Raw genomic sequence first — 14,174 nt, 5'->3', positions numbered from 1 at the left:
CAAATATTTGATAAGCTTATGTTTCAGATTTAGTTCACAGTGTGTTGGGGAATTTTGCCCCTGGTGCCACCTAATGAAGGGCCATGGCAGGCTGGGAGCAGAGAAAGGATTTAGTTGGCACAGAGTCTTAAATGTGGGGAGTAGCTTGATCAAATGCTTTGAGAAGCATTAGAAACATGATTCAAGCCTCATCTTTAGTGAACATCCCCAACCTCTACAGACCACCCTCTGGAAAATAGCATTTCCCTGGGGTGGTTTTCTACTCTTAGAAGCCTGAAGTGCTGGCAGGTGCCTTTATTATATCTCCTATAATAAAATAAAATGCTTTGTCAGGGAGGAAGAGTTGTCTTTATCTTATCTGGTACTGTATCTTAGTGAAAGGAGTTTGGGTTCTTTCCTTTTCCTTTTGCTTTGAAGGACAAAAAGGAACAGAGTCCGAAATGACTAAATGTTTGAAATGGAGATGAGGGTGGAAGAAGGGGACTTAAAATCATACTATTCGGTGACACCAAACATATACTTCTCCTGAGGCACAGAATAGTAGGACACGGACTGTGTGACCATGTCATAGAGTTAAACAGGTGTAAAGAAGGTAACCTAGGTAGTGACAAGAGCTATGGAAGGAGTTGGAGGGGAAATGAGTGAACTTAGATGACAGTACAGAAGCCAAAGCATTACCAATTGGTATTAAACTGAATAAAATGTGCTAAGACAGGATCTCCTATTTGTTACAGTGCTTTCTGAATATACTAGCATATTCATTGCTTCAGGAATGCTCCAAAGTCTCAATATCCCTTTATGGTTTGATTCCCATTGGAATTTCCTTTTGAAACAACCTAATATCTTAAGTCTATTATATATATATATATATATATATATATATATATATATATATATACTACTGCTAAGTCACTTCAGTCGTGTCTGACTCTGTGCGACCCCATAGACGGCAGCCCACCAGGCTCCCCCGTCCCTGGGATTCTCCAGGCAAGGACACCGGAGTGGGTTGCCATTTCCTTCTCCAATGCATGAAAGTGAAAAGTGAAAGTGAAGTTGCTCAGTTGTGTCCGGCCCTCAGCGACCCCATGGACTGCAGCCCTCCAGGCTCCTCCATCCATGGGATTTTCCAGGCAAGAGTACTGGAGTGGGTTGCTGTTGCCTTCTCTCTCTATATATATATAGTGCCAAAAAAAAGAGAGAGAGAGAGAGCAAGGAAGCTTCCATCTTATTTCTAATTTTTTGTTTGTTTGTTTTTTAAGGAAGAAAATACCTAAATATTTTATACATTCTATGAAGAGCTGGCAAACATTTTCCATAAAGATCCAGGTAATTATCTTAGGCTATACATTCTCTGCTGCACTAGTTAGTTCTGTAGTTGTAGTGTAAAAGCAGTCGTAGATAGTGTGTAAGTCAATGAGTGTGGCTGGGTTCCAATAAAACTTTATTTATAAAAACAGGCTGGGGGCCAGGTTTGGTGCTAGAGCCAGAGCTGGCCATTTCCCAAATTACATTACCATTTTAAAAATCTGCTTCTGTTGAAGATTCTTTTACTTACAACTATCTGCTGTTCAGTTGATGTGATTCATTTTCATTCATATTCTGTATCATATTTTACACTTAAATGTAATGATTTTAACAGCATAAATTTTAAAAGGTTAAAGATTTTCTTTTTTTTTTTTTAGGTTAAATTTCAGTCTTCTGTGAACTTTTAGGATATGTACAAGCAGTGACAAAGCTTTTAATTGTCCACTTTCTCTTCCCTGAAGGAAATAAAATTCATCATTTCTTGTGTCATTTTTATACCACAGCAGCTATGTCATTACTAGTTTTCCATTGCAAATGTAATAAGAAAACTGAAAATTAATTTCTATCATTTGAATCAGTGTCCCGATGCCTCAATATGGTGCTAAAGTAAAACTGTAAAGTTAATGGAATATTATAATCTGCAAGATGCTCTTTTGTTGAAGAAGGAAAATTGGCTCATCCTCTATGGTTTGAAAGGTTTATAGCAACAGGACCAACTAAATCAGCAATTAACAGTAAAAACACCAGATGAAAATGGATCGGTCCCAAGCTTTTCAATCGAGACAATAGAAATTCCTATTGAAATACTCTAAGGTTCTCTCCATCTCATTTTTTTTTTCCTTTCTATGATTTTTAATGCTTAGGTAAACAAATGCCTTTGGTTCTAAATTTTGCATTGAAAAAAAAATCAATATTAAAAAAGAGCAACATTTATTCTTTGCCTGCACGGGAGTGATTAAAATGTTGACAGCATCCCAGTGTCCCTGAGCTTTGTGCAGCTGCCATTGCTACTGAGTGCAGCCGTAGAGTCAGGGCAGGATTTATTAGTAAACTGCTCTGCTGGGCCACCGACGCTCTGCCTCCATTTCACACTAGCATCTGTTGCTGTATTTTAAAGCTTTAGTCCACAAACTTTGACAAAGGCAAATATTCCATACCATACGTGTTTGCTCCTCCAACAGACTGGTATTTTACCAGTTTTCCAGGACAGTGATCATAAGCTTTTGTTTCTAGGAATCAATGCTGCATTTTGCCCCCTCCCACCTTTTGTTATTAGCAGAAACATCTTCACTTCTTGTACAATTTGTGTTTAGGAAATGAAAATTACAGTGCGTTGAAATGTTTCTTTTTGGCAGAAGGGAGAATGAATGCTTCTATCAAGCCTTACCACATACGACTTCCAGCATCTTTTAGGCATTTTCAGTTTGTCCCAATTTGTGGAGACTGCCCTAGTCACACGTCATCCCCTGATGACAACAGCTTCAAATGGGACTGTACCAATGCTACAGAGATATCCATTTAAAAAGAGAAGCATGTAAAATCCAGATTTGAAATTCAATAAGGAATTCAGAGGAAAGTCTAGCTTTCAGGTCATCACCTAGCTAAATGAATAGGCAAACTATTGCATCAAAAAAAAAAAAAAAAATCTAAAAGGCAACCAAAGGAAGTCTTGCTCACTAATGCCTGAAAATAGCTCCGTCTGGAAAGGTATGCTTTTAGACTAAGAAAGCAGAAAAAGCTAATTAGACAAGAAGCAACCATGAACAAACATGTTAGCAGAATCAATAACTGGAACTGATCAGCTATTTCTTTAATTGTGCCAGCTGGGCGTCTGTAATGTGCTTAGCAGAACATAATTACCAGTTTCCATCCCATAGCAAAGATCTTTTCTTTTTTCTTCCTTTTACATAAATACTGGGACTATGCCATTTAATAATAACAATTTTTTAAACTGAAAATTTAGTGGAAAATGAGACATCTCATGTAAGATAATATTTTATGAATAATTAGGAGGAGGCCAAGCAAGGATGTCAATGATGCTAATAAGAATGTGAGCTATCAAGGAAATATAACTAATTTCTTAATTTAAAGGCCATTATGGGCTCCGTGTTCAAAGCTGCATTATTAAAAGTAGGGATAATTTTCTTTGCTATTATAGCATGAGTTCCATAGTTTGTTTGCATTTGTAGAGCTATGACTGATTTGAGCCCAAAGCTTTGGGCCTACTGCAACTTGAAGGACCATGGAATACAGTTGTCTGGTACCATTAGGAGGAATTAAGACAGACTATGAGTTGTGTAAATGAAAAAGAATAGAAAGTTTTCACTAGTTAATTCAAAGGAAAAAAAAATCCTGGCTCAATTGATTTGTACACCTTTTTTTTCCCCAAGTGACAGCAAAAGAATGGTTTGTAAGCATGTAATAGACTGGAAAGACCAGTATTTTAAAGTCCACATTAGCTGTGTAACCAAAAAAAGCTTATCGTTTCTGACATATTGCTGTGGGAAACTGGCCTCTTTAGGGCAGTTGTCACCTGGAAAAGTGACATGTTAAGGAAAATATGTACATAGGGGATAAAGGGCAAGCCAGAAAATACTGGAAGATTCCAATAAAAGTAAGGATTTTCTGATGCTTATTCAAAACCTAAGATGTCTTTTTCTGGAAGGAAAATGTCTCCTCAATTTATTTTGAACAGAATGAAAGATTCAATAACAATAAATGCTTTGGCACATTTGTTCCAAAATGTAAAGAGCTTGTTGGTAAAAGGGGGGGGGAAAGAAAATAAAATAGACATTCAAGTGACAAAAGATTTGAGATCCTCTTTTATTTTTTCTGAGTTCCGCTGTTACCAATGAAATTAGAAAAAGGAATGCTCTACCCACTAGGCATAACTCACTAGTGCTACATTGGAGTTCTTGATACCTGGGTTCTACCAGCTCTGGAGAATGGCTCCTGTTTCTTTCATGACGTCCGGGAAGAAGCCCTGCACCATTCCCCTCAATTACCAACAATTAAGTTCTATTCAATTACATTTGGTTCAATTGAGTACTATCTAATAAATCTTTATTGTGCAACTACCAAAGATCAGTCTATTGTAAGCAATTCATCTTTAGAGTCCCATCACCTTTTAGTCCCAGAGGAATCAAGAGTTTCTTTTACTCTTTCCAGGCAGAGTAAAATCAGGCTATTCCTACTTGGCAGCAAAGAAATAAGTTACTGTGAATCTAGGAGCTTCTGACCTTGGGGTTGCTAGCTAATTTGGCTTCAGCAGGATGAGGTGAGAACCCAGTTCTCACACCTTAATTTGCTTTATGACTTTGCATAGGTTATTTGACTTCTTTGGGGGTTCATGAGTCTTATCTGTAAAATGAAAGTTACAATATTTATTTATCTCATAATTCTCTTTTAGAGGGAAATTTTAAAAATTACAGAATAGCACTGAGAATAATATAATGAACACCTAGGTTCTTACTATCCAGAATTCACAACAGTTTATGGTTTGTAATATTTGCTTCTATTATTTTAACATTAAAAAATGGTGAGTAATATGTATGTGAATACCAGCTAGAAAATGGAAACATGGGTATTCTAAGTTTATTAGACTTAGGTTGAAATAAGAGACATATCTGTTTACCATATGGTGAGACTTTGAATTATGATGCAGAAAGTGGGAAATTTAGTCACCATACTGCTCCTGTAGGTCCCTAGGCTCAAATGTCTTAATAGAGAAATGGCCTTTGTAATCAAATTTTGCAGACACTGAATAGTTAATTTCATTAGTCCACAGGGTGAGGCATAGAAAGAAGTATGAGCTTCAGAAAAGAATATAAAAGCATTTTTCATACCACAGAATTTTCAAAAAGAAAAGCCTATATACAGTCTTAGTTTGGAGGAGGAGTAACCGTGGTTCAGATTTCACCTTCTTAGTGACATCAAATATGAAGATGGTCTATATCTTCTTTGTCCATTATGGCAAAACACTAGTCACTTGTGAATATTGAGCACTTGAAATGTGGCCACTGTAACCAAGGGACTGAATTTTAATTGTATTTAATATTGATTAATTTAAATTTAAGAGCCACATGTAGCTCATGGCTACCATGTTGGAAATTAAGCCAGCCATTCTACCTGTGGATCTAAATCACAGGTCTGTTACTTGATGTTTCACTTTGAGTAAATTACTTAATCCCTCAATTACTCTGTTCTTTTTTCTATAAAATAGGAGTTTTTGATGACTTAATAGTTTAAGATAATATCAAGGGCTCAGAAAGGTGCTTGGAATGTGGTAAGTGCTATATGAGTGCTTTGTTATATTTATTAATGGGAATGAACATTTTTATGTTTGTCTAGCCATTCAGATTTTGTGTGTGTGTGTGTCTGTGTAATTTCTTGCATATAACCTTTGCCCATTTTCCGGTCTGGTCATTTGTCTTTATCTTATTGATTCACTCCAAATGAAACTAACTTAAAAGAAAAAAAAAACAACAACAAGCTCTCTGCTAAAGAATTTTAAAGTGACTGTATTTAAAATGCTCAAAAGGAAGTGAAGGAATGATATCTACCAAAAGTACAGTATTTTATAGGTTATCTCTAATAGAAGTTTCAAAAGAAGAGAGTGTGGAGGGAAAAGATAAAAACTGAGCAATTTACAGAATTAAAAAAAAACAAAACAAAGAAACTTGCTTTGAATATCAAAATAGTGTGCTTTGAATATCAATCAGGTAAATCAAGATAGATCCACACATAGAAACATGGCAGTGAAACAAGAACAACAGAAAAAAAAAAAAAAAAACCAATCTACCAATATCCTGTTGGATTTTTTGCTTGCTACACATTTTCACTGGGTTAATTATTTTTTATCGCTGAAATAAATAATAATTTATTACTCTTTATTTTGGTGTGAATCTGTAGATGGTAAGCTCTCTTAGTCTTTGTATGTTAAAGAATACCTTTCCCTCCCACCCCCGCCCAGCAAAATATGAAGTTCTAAATTGGTCATTTTTACCCCTTAACCTGATGCAAAGAACTGACTCATTGGAAAAGACCCTGATGCTGGGAAAGATTGAAGGTGGGAAGAGAAGGGGACAACAGAGGATGAGATGGTTGGATGGCATCACTGACTCAATGGATACTATTTTGAGTAAACTCCGGGAGTTGGTGATGGACAGGGAGGCCTAGTGTGCTGCAGTCCATGTGGTCGCAAAGAGTTGGGACATGACTGCGCAACTGAACTGAACTGAACCGAACCCCTTAACACTATGAAGGTATCAGTTCCTGGTCTTCTGGTCTCTATTAGGGATAATAAGAATTCTTTGTCAATCTAATGGATATTTACTTGAGGTAAAGTATAGAACAATAATTAATGAAAATACTATTGTCTCTTCCATAATACTAACAAAACCTATAAGGTACTCACATGTAAAGTAAAAGATGTGTAAGATCTTTGTGGAGAAAATTATAATACTTTCCCAGACGACTTGAATAGCTTCATATTTAGCTCATGTCAATGGATATGTATATATATTCACTGAATATGTGTAAAAAGATATAAATTCTACTTAAATTTCATTCAATTCCAATAAATGTCTCAACATTTTTTAGTAGAATTTTCGGCAAACTTATCTTGTAAGTGTGATGGAAGAGCTAAGGGTTGAAAATAACACAATTTTGAAAAGGAATATTAAGGATGAGAACACATCCTATAAGGTAAAAATATGTGATAAAACATATAGTGGGCAAAGAGAGAAAGAAATTCATGGAACAGTATAGGAAACCTATGTTAATGTTATTCTCTGCCTTAGCATCAGCTTTCTCCTTTGGTTTGGAAATTAGTTTTGCAGTTTCATTTCAGGGAAGTTTTGGTTTCTGTTTTATTTTTGTTTTTCTATTTTTTGTCTTTAGCAGTTTTGTAATTTTGAGTGTCTTGCACTGAAGTCTTTTCCTTCTAGGTTAGAACTAGATCTTAAAATACAATCTGGAGGGACCTGTCCTGCAGCAATGCCGAGGGTGTCACAGATCCATTGTGGTGAGCAGCTTGATTCCTGATCACACAAATGCCAGGACACAGCTTCTTTTAAAGCCTTGATCCCAGAACTCTGTGGGTCAGCTTTTTTTTTTAAATTAATTTGTCTCTTTTCACAAGCTAGCAAGCCTCACCAGGCTTATCTTCAGTCCCTGAGTTCTTATCACCCACTTTGCAACCTTAGTCCTTGTGTGTGTGTATATGTGCTCAGTTGCTCAGTCGTGTCTGACTTTTTTGCAAGCCCATGGACTGTAGCCCACCAGACTCCTCTGTCCATGGAGTTTTTCAGGCAAGAATACTGAGATGAATTGCCATTTCCTCTTCCAGGGAATCTTTCTAACCCAGGGATTGAACCTGCATCTCCTGCATTGGCAGGCAGATTCTTTACCACTGTGCCACCTGGGAAGCCAGTAATCTTAGTTCTTACCGCCTTTCATAAATTGAACATTCAACCCATACTGCTGGCTTCCAGCAATAGAGCCCATCAGACTAGGGGTTTCAGCTCTATTGTCCGATCCTTAACACCCCTTTCTGCTTTTCATCAGTGGATATTTCAAGTTATGAATTTATGGAGTCATCCTGCATAGAGGTCTCTGGATTCTAGCAATTCTTTTCAAAATTCATTCACATTAAAATAAGAGATTATGAATTCTTGTCTTTTAAAACCATCTTGAGTAGGAATAAAGTAAATGTCTAAGTGATCATCTAAATTGAATTCTAAGCAGATTCAACAAATTCTGCTCTGGGCGTCTTTGCATATGAAAGTATTTGATGAAAATAAAAGCTACATACTCATGAAGCCATAAAAAATGGAGTATCTGCCCATTTTCAGCTCCTGACTGTCTCCTGGCTAACCAACACAGAACACAAGTATCTGTACTTGACCTATAGCAGTGGTTTTCAGACTGTATTCTAGAAAGTCTGTGGAGGGCAAGTTGAAGAGCTCTTTTTGTTTTGGGGGTTCCTGTGTAATTTTCATTTTAGAGACAGTTCCACTGCTATAAGGGCTTCCCATGTGGGGCTAGTGGTAAAGAATCCACCTGCCGGAGAAGGTAGATGTAAGAGGTGTGGGTTTGATCCCTGGGTGGGGAAGATCCCCTGGAGGAGGGCATGCCAACCCCTCCAGTATTCTTGCTTGGAGAATCCCATGGACAGGCGAGCCTGGCGGGCTACAATTCTAGGGTCGCATGGTCGGACATGACTGAAGAGACTTAGCACGCACACATGCACCCACTACTATGCTGCTGCTGCTGCTGCTAAGTCACTTCAGTCGTGTCCGACTCTGTGTGACCCCAGAGATGGCAGCCCACCAGGCTCCCCAGTCCCTGGGATTCTCCAGGCAAGAACACTGGAGTGGGTTGCCATTGCTTTCTCCGACCCACTGCTATAAATGTGTTTAAAGATTCATGGCCTCTGGTAGAAATCAATCCATTAATTACTAGCTATAGTAGAAGCTTGATATTCTCCAGGATTATAATAATTCTTGAGGTAGTACTTGCAAATAACCACTACACAATTGATGTTCTTATTTTTCTTATCTGCAAAGTGATCACAATAATAACTATATCACAGCTTGTGGTGGGAGTTAGATGAGATCATATGTTGAAAAGAGGGCACAGAGCTACAATAAGAGGAAAGTTGGCTGATGAGCAAATCGTTCTCTAGCTCAGTGATTTTCTCTTGTATACCAGTATAGCAGTGGAACTATCTCTAAAATGAAAAATTACATGGAACACCAAAACAAAAAACAAAAAAAGCTCTTAAACTTGACCTCCACAGACTTTCTAGAACACAGCCCAAAACCCCTTGGCCTGAGATTTCTTCACTTTTTCTAGAAGAATCTGCAATGCGATACCATCAAACTTCCCCAGGTAAACACATCTCAAAGAGATACTTCCATTCTTAGTGAATAAAATATCCACAAACTCTAATGCAGCTCCAAGAACAATAAAGATCAATAGAGAAGTCAATATGTATTTATGAAGCACAATGCTGTGTTTATACCCGCCCCAAGGAATTTAAAGAGTAAGATTTATAGCATACATTTGAATTGCTATTTAACAATACAAGAAAAGAATCCTCAGTGGCAATCTAGAGGAACAGATAAATGCTATAGGAATTCTGTGGTAGAAGAATTCAGGGTGGTGGCTCTGGGTGAGCTGAGGATGCCTCATGGAAGTCCCAAGACTTAAGGTGGTGAGCGATACTGATGGAATTGGCATGAAGGTAGCAGTGGTTAAGGGCTTGGTCTCTGGATCCAGGCTTCCTGAAGACAAATTCTGATCCTGACTTTTCCTATTTCCATGATCTTGGGAATATTACTTAGCCCCTCTGATTCTCAGTTTTCTCATCTGCAAAATGGATTTTAATAACAGTACCTTCCCTAATAGGGCTGTTGTGAAGATAAATGTTTCAATTTGTCAAGTGCTCAGAGCAGTGCCTGACATCTAAGTAAGCACTGTTCCAGTGTTTGTTCAATAAAATGAATTAGGATTTGAAGAGTGTCTGACTTGACTCAAATGAAACTTCTTTTCTAGAGCTCTATTCAAAGCACTCAGTGATGGGAAAGAGGAGTTTTTCTGAGTCTCCAAAACAGATGGGCTTGATTTCTTCTGCTGCTAAGATTCTTGGCTATTTCTAGACACATATGAAAACCGTGAACTACAGAATGATCTTGAAGCTCCTCTCGCTTGCTCAGTGGTTTCTGCAAGCTAAATTCGTGTAGATGGAACAGACAGAAAATTTAGGTTAAATGCAGTATTCTAAAAGCCTGATTCCTTTCATGAATCTGGTCCTTGTGGAGTAAGCTAAGCACGCGTGTCTTTGATAACAATTGCTCCTTCTGCTGAGATGAATTAGCTCTTCCAGAGTCCCAGGGCACTACTGAACATGTTACCTTTTCCAATTAGGAGCTCTTAAAGAAGTTGCAGTTTTTGGATTCTATCATTTAAATTGTTCTGCTCTCTTGTACTAAATGTAATTTGGCATAAATAGAATTGTATGAGCTATCCTGTCTAAGTATCTATCACCCAAGCGCTGATTTGAAATAGCAACTAAAGAGATAAAGAACATAAATCTGCCATGTATGTGTGAGCATGAGGGCTTGGAGGTAAGGCAACTTGAAGCCATGTCATTGTCAGCTAAGACAACAAAGATCTTTCAAGGGTTACTTTCTAGCAACAAATTACAATCTGTCCAAACAGAGAAAATTAAATTAGACGACTTATAAATTACACCTCTTCCACAAGCAAGATTGTGCTGCCCCGAAAGGAAGTATTACTCTCAGGCAATCAGCAGCTTCAATATCATGACAGCTGGATCTGCTGCTGAATGCGGAAAGTCATTCAAAAAGGTTGTCCTCATCTCTGCCCCCAGCTCCTGGCACACTCAGAGAGAATGAAATTGGCATTGGCACAGTGTTTGGAATCATAGTTGGTGCAGACCCATCTGGGTCTCAGATATTTGGTGTGATCTTCCTTTAGAACGGTATTTGCAAGGTTGGTCTTCCGTATTTGTAGGAGGCCATGTTAATAGCATGGTATTAGGGGTGTCATCCAAAAACGCATTTTCTTGGGAATGGTTTTGATCACCACCTCCTGTACAGTGTCGTGAACCTCTGTCCCTAGTTCTTCAGGCTCTCTGTCTAACAGATAAGTCCCTTGAATCTATTTGTCACTTCCACTGTATAATCATAAGGGATTTGATTTAGGTCATACCTGAATGGTCTAGTGGTTTTCCCTTCTTTCTTCAGTTTAAGTCTGAATTTGGCAATAAGGACTTCATGATCTGAGCCACACTCAGCTCCCAGTTTTTATTTTGCTGACCGTATAGAGCTTCTCCATCTTTGGCTGCAAAGAATATAATCAATCTGATTTCAGTATTGGCCATCTGATGATGTCCATGTGTAGACTCATCTCTTGTGTTGTTGGAAGAGGGTGCTTGCTATGACCAGTCCATTCTCTAGTCAAAACTCTGTTAGCCTTTGCCTTGCTTCATTTTGTACTCCGAGGCCAAACTTGCCCATTACTCCACGTATCTCTTGACATCCTACTTTTGCATTTCAGTCCTCTATGACAAAAAGGACATAATTTTTTGGTGTTACTTCTAGAAGGCCTTGTAGGTCTTCATAGAACTATTTATCTTAAGCTTCTTCGGCATTAGTGGCTGGGACATAGACTTGGATTACTGTGATATTGAACGGTTTGCCTTGGAAACGAACAGAGATCATTCTGTTGTTTTTGAGATTGCACCCAAGTACTGTATTTAGGACCCTTTTGTTGACAATGAGGGCTACTCATTTCTTCTAAGGGTTTCTTGCCCACAGTAGTAGCTATAATAGTCATCTGAATTAAATTCATCCCTTCCAGTCCAGTTTAGTTCACTGATTCCTAAAATGTCAATGTTTACCCTTGCCATCTCCTGTTTTACCACTTCCAATTTAGTTTGATTCATGGACCTAACCAGAGAAGGCAATGGCAACCCACTCCGGTCCTCTTGCCTGGAAAATCCCATGGACAGCAGAGCCTGGTAGGCTACAGTCCATGGGATTGCTAAGAGTCGGACATGACTGAGTGACTTCACTTTCACTTTTTACTTTCATGCATTAGAGAAGGAAATGGCAATCCACTCCAGTGTTCTTGCCTGGAGAATCCCAGGGAAGGGGGAACCTGGTGGGCTGCCATCTATGGGGTTGCACAGAGTCGGACACGACTGAAGCGACTTAGCAGCAGCAGCAGCATGGACCTAACATTCCACGTTCCTATGCAATACTGTTCTTTACAGCATCAGACTTTACTTCCATCACCAGTCACACCCACAGCTGGGCATTGTTTTTGGTTTGGCTCAGCCTCTTAATTCCTTCTGGAGCTATTTCTCCACTCTTCTCCAGTGGCATGTTGGGCATCTACAATGGAAATATTGACAGACTTTATTTTCTTGGGCTCCAAAATCACTACAGATGGTGACTGCAGCCATGAAATTAAAAGACACTTGCTCCTTGGAAGAAAAACTATGACAAACCTAGACAGCATATTAAAAAGCAGAGACATTACTTTGCCCACAAATGTCTGTATAGTCAAAGCTATGGTTTTTCCAGTAGTCATGTGTAGATGTGAGAGTTGGACCATAAAGAAGGCTGAAGAATTTATGCTTTTGAGCTGCGGTGTTGGAGAAGACTTTTGAGAGTCCTTGGACAACAAGGACATCAAACCAGTCAATCCTAAAGGAAATCAGTCCTGAATATTCATTAGAAGGACTGATACTGAAGCTGAAGCTCTAATACTTCAGCCACCTGATGCAGAGAGCCAACTCTTTAGAAAAGACCCTGATGCTGCAAAAGATTGAAGTCAGGAGAAGAAGGGGATGACAGAGGATGAGATGGTTGGATGGCATCACTAACTCAATGGACATGAGTTTGGCAAGCTCCAGGAGATGGCAAAGGACAGGGAAACCTGGCATGCAGCAGTCCATGGGGTCGCAGAGAGTTGGACATGACTGAGCAATCGAACAACAACCAAAGATGCTAAGCTCCAAAATATCTTCCCCACTGCTCTCTGTCAGTCTCACTGGACAGTTGTTCATGCTAGTTAGGTTAGGGAAGCAGTTGACAAATTTTTCCTGTAAAGGGTCAGGTAGTAAATATTTTAAGTTTTGTGGACATATGGTCCCTGTTGTAATTACTCAACTCTGCCATACAGCTAGTGAAAGCAGCAATAGACAATATGCAAATAAATAGCTGTGGCTGTGTCCCAGTAAAATTTTATTTACAGCAAGAAGCAGCTGGCCAGATTTGTTCTGGCCTCTTTGTAGACAGAAAGAAGTGGCTAGTTACATAAGATGGAGCTTCCGAGGTGGCTTAGTGGTAAAGAATCCACTTGCCACTACAGGAGCTGCAGGAGACTTAGGTTTGATCCCTGGGTCAGGAAGATCCCCTGGAGAAGGAAATGGAAATCCATTCCAATATTCTTGCTGGTAAATCCCATGGACAGAGGAGTCTGTTCAGCTACCAGTCCATGGGGTTGCAGAGTTGGACACGACAGAGTGACTGAGCAGACATGAAAACACTTACATAAGACAATTAGAGGATTATCAGATATCTCTTTGTAAACTTTGAAGCTAAGATAATAGTTGAACAATGTACATTCACTTGTAAATCCCAAGATTTCTATAAATAGTAAAGGTACCCTTCAGCTGTGAGGGGGAAAGAAAACATTTTCAGATGTGCAGAACTTCAGAAAGTAAACGACCAAAGAAGTCTCTTAAATATCTGAGGAATTACTTTAGCCAATAAAAATTAATCAGGTTGGGAATGCAAGATGGGGAAAGACAATGTAAGAAGCAATGATGAATTGTAAAATGCAGAGTAAGTAATAATAATAAATTCTATGTGTTAAAAATGAATTTTTATAAAGGAGTAGCTATACTTTTAGAGAAAATTTAATAATACCCTGGATTAAAAGTAACTGTAATCAAAAGAATTTGATCATGGCAGATTATTAGAAAATATGGCATTGAAATTCTGATATTGATGGATATAATTGAAATCTAAAGTAGAGAAATAAAGGCAAGTTCATGTGAAGATGTACATGATAAAGTAGTATGACAGGTCAATGAAAAATGATGGATTATTCAATATAGCTTTGAAACAACTGGCTAGCTATCTGAGAGAAGCTAGTAAAGGATTTTTATCTCATATACAAAATAACTTGCAGAATGACTGAATAGCCATGTAAATTTAACACAACAAAAGGAAATACAGGCAAATATTTGTTAAACTTCAAGGTAGAGGAGCCCTCATAAGCAAGACAAGAAATTCCATTTTTTTCACTAAACAATTAACAAGTTTGAA

The sequence above is a fragment of the Bos mutus genome, chromosome 2, assembly GCF_027580195.1.
Source record: "Bos mutus isolate GX-2022 chromosome 2, NWIPB_WYAK_1.1, whole genome shotgun sequence".
Classification (NCBI taxonomy): Eukaryota; Metazoa; Chordata; class Mammalia; order Artiodactyla; family Bovidae; genus Bos; species Bos mutus.
Note: the sequence above shows the minus strand (reverse complement) of the source record.